This window comes from Pectinophora gossypiella, unplaced genomic scaffold (genome assembly GCF_024362695.1).
Source record: "Pectinophora gossypiella unplaced genomic scaffold, ilPecGoss1.1 Pgos_34, whole genome shotgun sequence".
Taxonomy (NCBI): Eukaryota; Metazoa; Arthropoda; class Insecta; order Lepidoptera; family Gelechiidae; genus Pectinophora; species Pectinophora gossypiella.
The window spans coordinates 338,144-346,781 of NW_026063244.1; the positions used below are offsets into that span (position 1 = coordinate 338,144).

At 40.1% G+C, this 8,638-nt stretch overlaps 1 pseudogene; it reads right to left on the reverse strand.

Moving 5' to 3' along the window:
- Positions 1–6,072: 6,072 nt before the first annotated feature.
- LOC126381064 (longitudinals lacking protein, isoforms H/M/V-like) lies at positions 6,073–7,864 on the reverse strand (annotated as a pseudogene).
- Positions 7,865–8,638: the final 774 nt, after the last annotated feature.

An 8,638-nucleotide genomic window follows, 5' to 3' on the forward strand; every position in this document is an offset into this window, starting at 1 on the left:
AACAAAAATACATATTTGAGGGTTGTTAATTTCAAATTTAGCTATGTCTGAAAAAGTAACTGGAAACGATATATCCTCTACATTTAAAACGTCTTTGAAATTAGGATATGACGATACTCGCTATCAGGATGAGATTTAGCTGGGTATAAAGCAGCTGTAACTGACCACAAAAAGCAAAAACTGTCTTCGTTTTTTATGTTTACACACGCTTTTCTGGCTTTGATTGGTGCAGGCAAATCAATGTGACCTGACCCTCTTAATGGTTGATATTTATTAATATTCAATTCTAAATGGGAATTATGTAAGAAGGTCCAACCACTATCACGTTCTTGAAATTCACATTTTTTTCTCATCAAACTAATTTTCACTTTGTTCATTAAACTATCAAAGTCATAATTTTGATAGAGAGTATAATTTTTAGTTCCAAAAGACTTTATTTCCTGAGAATCATTTTTTACTAAAAGAAAAACAGCAAAATGTTCAAAATTGAGTTTTATACAGTCATTTTCCTTGAGAGACAAATCAATTAATGTTTTGATTTTATTTTTTATATCATCAAGAAACCGATCTAAAGAGTTATGACCATCCAAATCTGGTGATAATATTCTGTATGAAGCTATTCGGTTGCGAAATGCGGACTCAATTAATTCAATCCCATCGCTAAAAGGAGAAATATTTTTATTTTTATGGTTAGTGCTTCGTAAATGCCCCACCCAATGAACACGATCTACAGAGACTTTACAAACTGTACAAAACACCATTTTTGATAAGTATACTTTAAATATGACAAAGAAAATGCCTCGCCTTTCATACGCTAACGACATAAAATTGCAATATACACAATGAATGTATGATTTACAATTATAATTTCATAGGTATTTGGTTGAAAATGCAGTGGAAAAAAACTACTAAGTATCTTAAAGTGAAGTTATATCAATGAACAGCAGCAGTGAGAGAAAAGGTTGTAATAAATACCTGAGTAGTAGGTACTTATTACTATTCGCTTATGAAGACGGGCTCACAATCTTCAAATAAGTTATGAATCCGCTGCATAAACGATTGCATTTTCTCCCACTGCGGAGCCCCCCGAGCTAACTTTACTTTAAGAGTTACTTCAGCCTCTTTCCACCGCTGATCTGGTTTAGAGGCAACAGCTTTCTCGGTGTTATACACCCGGAACTCTATATAGTACTCGCCAGACTGGTTGACGAGCTCCCGGCGCACTCGACCGTTGGGGACGCGACTGGTCAAATAAGTCTGCAGCACTGCAGACTTCGACGTCCCCGAAGTTGCTCCCGTCTCAAACCCGAAGAGTCCTCCAGGGCCAGTACTGGAAACCGAAAAATACGAATAAGTAATAATTTATATAGGTTTAAAGGAACAAAGGAATACCTGCACAAACGTCTCCGTCACCTTATTTTGAACTATGTTCATCATAATAATATTGTTCGTAATGTGTATAATAAATTATTGGAGTGTAATAAAGATATCTACACAATTATTAAACCAGCTGTCCGCCTCGGCGTCGCACGGGTGCTCGGGTGGACAAAATACATATACGAGTAGCCTATGTTCATCAGAAATAATGTAAGATTCTAATGGTGAAAGAATTTTTCAAATCGATCCAGTAAGTTTCGGAGTCTATTCGATCCAAATACACAATTTGACAATCAAATCTTTGCTATTTATAAAATTAATAATGTAGACAAAATTTGTACAAAATTAGGTTTTGTTACATACGTCGATGAATACGTTGCGGTCGCGCCTGCCTCGTCGTTGGCGCTCTACCGCAACTTCTTTTTAGAACTGTAACAATAATGTTTATATTGAAACGATGCAAGTGTTACCGCCGTGCGCTACGATTTCCAATTAGAACGCTCATTATACCCATTACATTATTTTATATTACTTTTGTTACTATTAATCAAGATACATAACATAACATATAATAATGCATGTATCTCAAAAGGGTAGAGATAGGGGATATGTAAGTTGTATTTGCAAATAGCGTAAAATTATCTCGAATAAAATAAAAGTAAAGTGATAGATATTAAAGTACCTATTTTAAGTTCCACTGATAGGCACGACTGTCTCACTATTAACTTCTCCCAAAAGCACACAAGATTAAAGATAATCATGTTAATCTTACCTAGTAGGCGTTGGGGTCGACTCCGCCGGCTTCCTCTTGCTCGCAGGCTTCTTTTTCAATACTTTCGGCGCAGGCGCAGGCGGCAGCGGCAGTTGGGAGTCCGAACCGGATGAATATTCGTAGTTAGACCTGAAAATTAAGAATCGGTTAGGTACATGGTATTTAAAATGTTGTGTAAATTTATTATGTAAAAAACTCCAACTAAAAGTAAATGTAAATACTTACTAACATTTTAATAAAATTTCTTGAAATACAGCACTGAAGATGAAAATAACACGGATGAGGATACCACAATTGTGGACAATTGGGAATCGATCAAAGAAATGAGTAAAGTTTAATGATTTTTCCTATTTTATAGAAAAACAATACAAATCCGTGCAAAACTGAATTATACAAAATAAAACCTTAAATGCAAGACAATAACGGATTATGCATTGCATATTTCAAATTTTAGCATTTTGGACGCGTAGTCATCGCTAAAATGCTTAGTTGCTATTCTCACGAACAAACGAGTTAGTCGCAACACTTTGTAAAATGATACACCGCATATTCATATTAATTAGGTATTTATTACACAGACGTAAACTTACACCTATTTCCGATGACGCAGTACGACGATGGCATGATGGATATGTTAGAAGTTCGATTCTCTACATACATTTTTTTTCTGACTACATTATGTACATTGAATATAAACGATAATCTTACGAAGAGGAATATCATGAATATACCTGCATATTGGTTGTGATGATTATGTAATCACGATCTAGTTGTACATTAGGTAGGTACCTAAGTTGTAATGAACAAGAAGTGCAACGTTTCAATACTGATATTTTAAATAATATTAACCTTATTTCAACCTGCTTTGAATCGAACAGTAAGTCGAACGTTATAATCACCATCATCATTACAGTTGAACAAAAACATAACAATATTTGAGTAAACGCAAAGCATTGATTGTGCATGATGAATCAAAAGTGAAAACTTGTTCACCTTCTTCATAATGTATTGTAGGTAAACCTGTACCCTGCAATAAAAATAATTTATCAAGCGAAGTCAGTAACTGAAACTAGTTGTTTATTAAAAAGTTTCCCACGAGTCAGAGGATACCTGATTGATATAATATATGGTATAGTATAGCCCACATTCCTCAATGCATACGAGGCACAATCTGTGCAATGTGTAATGTAATTCAGTATAGATTTTTGCCTTGACCGGGCATGACAAGTGAGCTAGAGAGTGATTTTGATTCTTTTATAAATAGTTAAATTAATTGATCACACTATTAGGAAAAAGCTTCCGCTATGGGAATTATATCATGTAAGTCAAATTCATTATGTTATTACAATTTGCTGTCCTTGAATCTAATTACGACTCAAGCCAATTTGGACAGAATTTCTGACACCCATGTGATAATTTTTGGGTCACACATTTTATCGTCACTTTTATGTCTAATTCTAGAGATCGTTGAGCCAATCTGGCAATCTGGTTGATCGTTGATCGGTCGTTGGTTGGTTTATGTCTTTATGTTTTTATCTTTGGAATTCGTATCAACAGTGGCTGCAAGTTGTCTTTGATTACTTGTGGCTCTGCCCACCCCATTAGGGATTACGGGCGTGAGTTTATGTATGTATGTATGTTTATGTCATAATTCTAGAGATCGTTGAGCCAATCTGGAATTAAATGACAGGACCGAAGCTGTTCTTGAATTCAATGACGACTCGCGCCAATCTGGATAGAATTTCTGATATTTTCGTATGGTACTTTGTGAGTCTCAAATTATATTATCACTTCATGTCATAATTCTGGAGATCGTTGAGCCAATCTGGTATTGGATGACAGGACAGCAAATTGTATAGAGACATGAAGCAATCTGCTAATGAATTTGACTTACAGGAAAAAACTTGATTCGAACACGGACAGACCAAAATAATTTTCTAAGTGATATTATACTTGTGATATTAAATACAGTGATATGAAATCCCAGGACGACTCGAGCTATACTGGTGAGTGTTGTAGTTGCTAACCGATTAATCGTAATATTAGGAACCACACTCGATGTTATTGGGTATTTCTAGACCATCGAAGTGAAGGGATTCGCGAGAGCGCGCGCGATAGCGCGTTGGCGCTCGAGCGATCCGACTGAACGAAGATGGTCTAGAATGCCCAATAACATACTACTCATGTAAAAAAAAATGTTGGAAAATGCAGTACAATATACCTATTATGGATATTATTAGTCCTAATTTTACCAAAAAAAACTCAATATGTACTGATAAAAAATAATTTGCTAGCAAGCATCAAAAAATGTTCAAAATAGGTTTTAACCTGTAATTTATATAAACAAGGTTTAAAACCCAAATAAGTAAACACAAATAAAGTACTAAAAAGAAGTCGGTAATAACAATAAGCCCTAGACCATTTAGGCCATAAAATTGGGTTTCAACTTATTGTATAAAATAAGTAATAAATTAGGTCTCTATAGGAGGCCTATAATTTTACTTATGCTAAGACACAGACACAACTTAACCTAAGATGCAAACAAAACACAAACAATTCACACAAAATCCCATCACTTTTTTTAATTAAAAATTCACTGTTTTCACAATATTTTATTTTAAAGTTTATGCCAACACCACTTATATTCTAAAATGGTTGTACAGAGCGACAATTTCACCAAGAAGGGCGCCACTGAAACAAATTTTCTATAATTCCAATAGAACGGAATTCATGTAAAGAGAAGTGGGCCGTTAGGTAAAGTATCACTCTGTGACATGACCATAACATATTGCTATTTTTTACTGTCCGTACACCTGTAGGCACCTCACTTACTCGAGGACCTCGGACTATCAGGCCTAACTGAGGCGTTCCAGAATACCATACAGGTGATGCGTTGTGGCCGGTTCAGGCCAGGGCGTGTTGGACGATGGCGGCGCAGCGTGCCAGCTGTGTACCTACGCAGCTCAGTCCACCGGTCAACCTCGCAGACCTTCACCGGGCCTTCTACGGAGTGTTGGCAAAAGGAGAGGCGCGTGAAAGCGGTGAAAGCATCGACGTGCTAACAACCAAGGCAAGCTCCGCCGTAATGAAGCTTGAATAACTTGAAAACGCAGAAGAAAACAGTAGCAATCACAAGAAATTCACAAGAAATTGTTGAAATCATCTGATCCAATCATAAACATCTTCTTAAACAATAGCATGTCACGACCATTGACATTAACATGACTATTAATCATGAACATTAAAAAGAAAAAAAACTGTTAAAACCCCATCTGCAACAAGGAATGGCTAGGATTAGCATGTGGTTCAGCTGACAGCGTGGCAAGGCAACTCACGAGAACAAAACAAAGAAAATACTCACAGGTTCATCCGGGATAGTTGGGCATCGCTCGGATGAAACCTAAACCCACCCACTGGACCTTCGGCGATGGGATTTCAGTGATGTTGCTGAAAACAAGGACCTCGAGGTTATCACAAAGTTGGTGCAAAAATATGCACGAAGAATGGCGAGGACTTACCATCTCGGTTAAGTTATTTATTTTATTTAATACATCTGCTCTTGATGCCGCCGATAAATCGTGGCTTTTAATTTGCCCACATTATAGTTTCGGCAGTGGAGTCTCCGGCGCTCTTGCGACGTCCCCACTTTCCAAAACCTCTCTCCGCTGTCAGTCTGACACACGAACCACGAACAAAGTTGCCAAAATAGAAAAAATCTACCAAACCATAGATTCGCCGAATCAACGACAACAAACGATCGACTTACTTAATACAAAAATAAAACAAAATATAATTTTAAATAAAAGTTGCAGATCATTAAAATACCTAATTAAGAAAAAATAGAAAATTAATTATTCAAATGTTCGGGCCTATCGATAACCCTGCAGCGCCATCTGTGATGTCATAAAATTACGTTGTAAACGTCAAAAATCACTAGATGTCGCTACAGGGCTCGTCTGGTCCGAAATTCGTAACAGTGCTTGAAAATAAGTGCTGCATGCAGACAATACTACTTTGTGGGCCTGGAGATGTTTCCCCTCGGCCGCGAGGGTGACATCAACTAATGTTTGCGTGTTCAGCAGCGTTGTCCACATCGAGATGAAGTTCGGCTGGTGGTTGTTCCACCTCAAACTATATTGCTGAGACATCTTCGACACAGTTTTAATGGTTTTCTTATTATATTTATACCGTGGAATTGCCAACCTGAGGATGTTGAGGGACGAGTTGTGGGCCATGCCCTGCAGCGGGAAGTCGACGGGCCGGGAGTCAATATAGCTTACGGGCACGGGGTGCGGTGGGCAGATAAGCGCCATCTGTTACTCCTGTTGCGGTACGTCATCCTTGACGAGGTCTCTCGGCGGCGGCGGCGGCGTCGTGCGCTCTCGTCTGATGCGGCTCTTGATGCTCAGCCGGTTGTTGGGGTAGCCCTTCTTTTTGTATTCGAGCCATAGAGTGTGGTTGTTGACGCCGAAAAGGCGCGCGGCCTTGCAAAAGCCTATGCCGCCGAAGCGCACGGCCTCGAGAGCGCGCTGAAAGTTCTCCTCGGACTGTGGGTTGGTGGCGCGGCGGCGCTTCTGCTGCTGCGGCGGCTGCTCGGGTGCGGCGGCAGCGTCCGCCACGCAGTTTGGTCCTGGCGAGGGGCCTGCCACGCCGCCCACTCCGCCCACGCCACCAACGCCGGGCGTCTGCCCGTACTCGCTCAGCCCCGCGTGCATGTGCTGGCTCATGTTGTTCATGACAACATTATTTTTATTTTATTATGTTCTGTACTTTAATTGTTCTTGATGTATATAATGTTTTTGTTAATTGATTGATGACAGGAAACCTAGCATCGAGACAAACCATTCCTGGTTTAGCGATGCTATGCGTCAAAACTGTATACCTACTCAGTTTATCAAATAAAAAAAAAAAAAAAAAAAAAAAAGTACATCGCCTCGCCCTGCAGACCGGTGCTACCCAAGCACGCATTCGAGTACCGCGGGTACGTATGCTCCGTCATACTCCACTGTCCTCCTTGAGCCATTCCTGTGTTACTCCCCATTCCCAATTGTTCCAAGTTTAAATTTTGTGCTTCGGATGTTTGTTGGGAAACGTCGACGGCCCTGTCGTCGTGATATTCCGGCTGCGCCGCTGCGGCACCGAGCTCAACGTGATCGCGTCGCCGCGCACCACATCCACCGATGGGCCCGACTCCTCGCGGCCCTCTTCCTCCACCATCTGCCCCGAGCCTGCCGAACTCCTCCTTCGCCCCCGTTTCCGCCTCGGCGAAATGCTTGGCGAGGCAGCGTGTCGCTGCGAGTCAACGGAGTCGGTAGGGAAGTCAGCGGACGTGCCCTGTGACCGCGTTAGCAGTGTCGAGTCCGGCATTTCCGTCAGACCTTTTATCTTTAGAGTTTTCGCTGTATCTGGATACACCTGTGGGAGCTGTTTTTCTGTGACATTAACTTCGCCGTAATACATAAAATGGGCCATTGTTCGCAGATCTGCGAAAGTGACATCTTTCAGGATCACGATCGGATGCCGAGACGGGTTGTACATAAACAGTGCCTGAAAATAAGTGCTGCATGCAGACAATACTACTTTGTGGGCCTGTAGATGTTTCCGCTCGGCCGCGAGGGTGACATCAACTAATGTTTGCGTGTTCAGCAGCGTTGTGAACATCGAGATGAAGTTCGGCTGGTGGTTGTTCCACCTCAAAGTATATTGCCGAGACATCTTCGACACAGTTTTAATGGTTTTCTTTTTATATTTATACCGTGGAATTGCCAACCTTATTTGTCTGAATACTTTTTCTAATTGTACACGAACTTTTTCTTTATGTCGCGGGAGTGACGGACGTAAGCCGAAGTCGGTATGGATATATCAATATATCCTAAATGGAATAAATCTAAAGAGAAGTTATTTTTTGTCTGTCTGTCTGTCTTTCTGTATGTTCCTTATAGAAACAAAAACTACTAGACGGATTTTAACGAAACTTGGTATAATTATTCTTCATACTACTGGGCAGGTTAAAGGATACTTTTCATTACGCTACAATTAATAGGCGCAAAGAAGTGAAGGGAAATTTTGGGAAAACGGGAGAAGTTACTGCATTTTTTAAGCTTCCGTCGCGTGTGCAGCCTTAATGGTTAATGTTACATAGAAATCATGTAGGACGGAAATATCTTCTAAATATATACGTCGTAGCAGTGGTGTCAGAAAGGGTCGGCGTTAGAAGACAATAATGGCCATCATTAGTATCACAATCATTTTATTTACTTCCACATTGTTTTTGTATTACGATTAGATAAAGTCACAGCATAAGGTTCACACTCACGGCAACATCACGGTATTTGTAACGGTTACACAGTTTCTCGAAATCTAGCGCGCCTAAGAACGTTAGCGCGAAGGGGCCCTCCACCACCCATGGTTCCTATATTCAGACCGAATCATCGGGACATGTGTACGTACTTGTTAGGTGCTCTTTTCCGATCACATTTCTTGACGTCC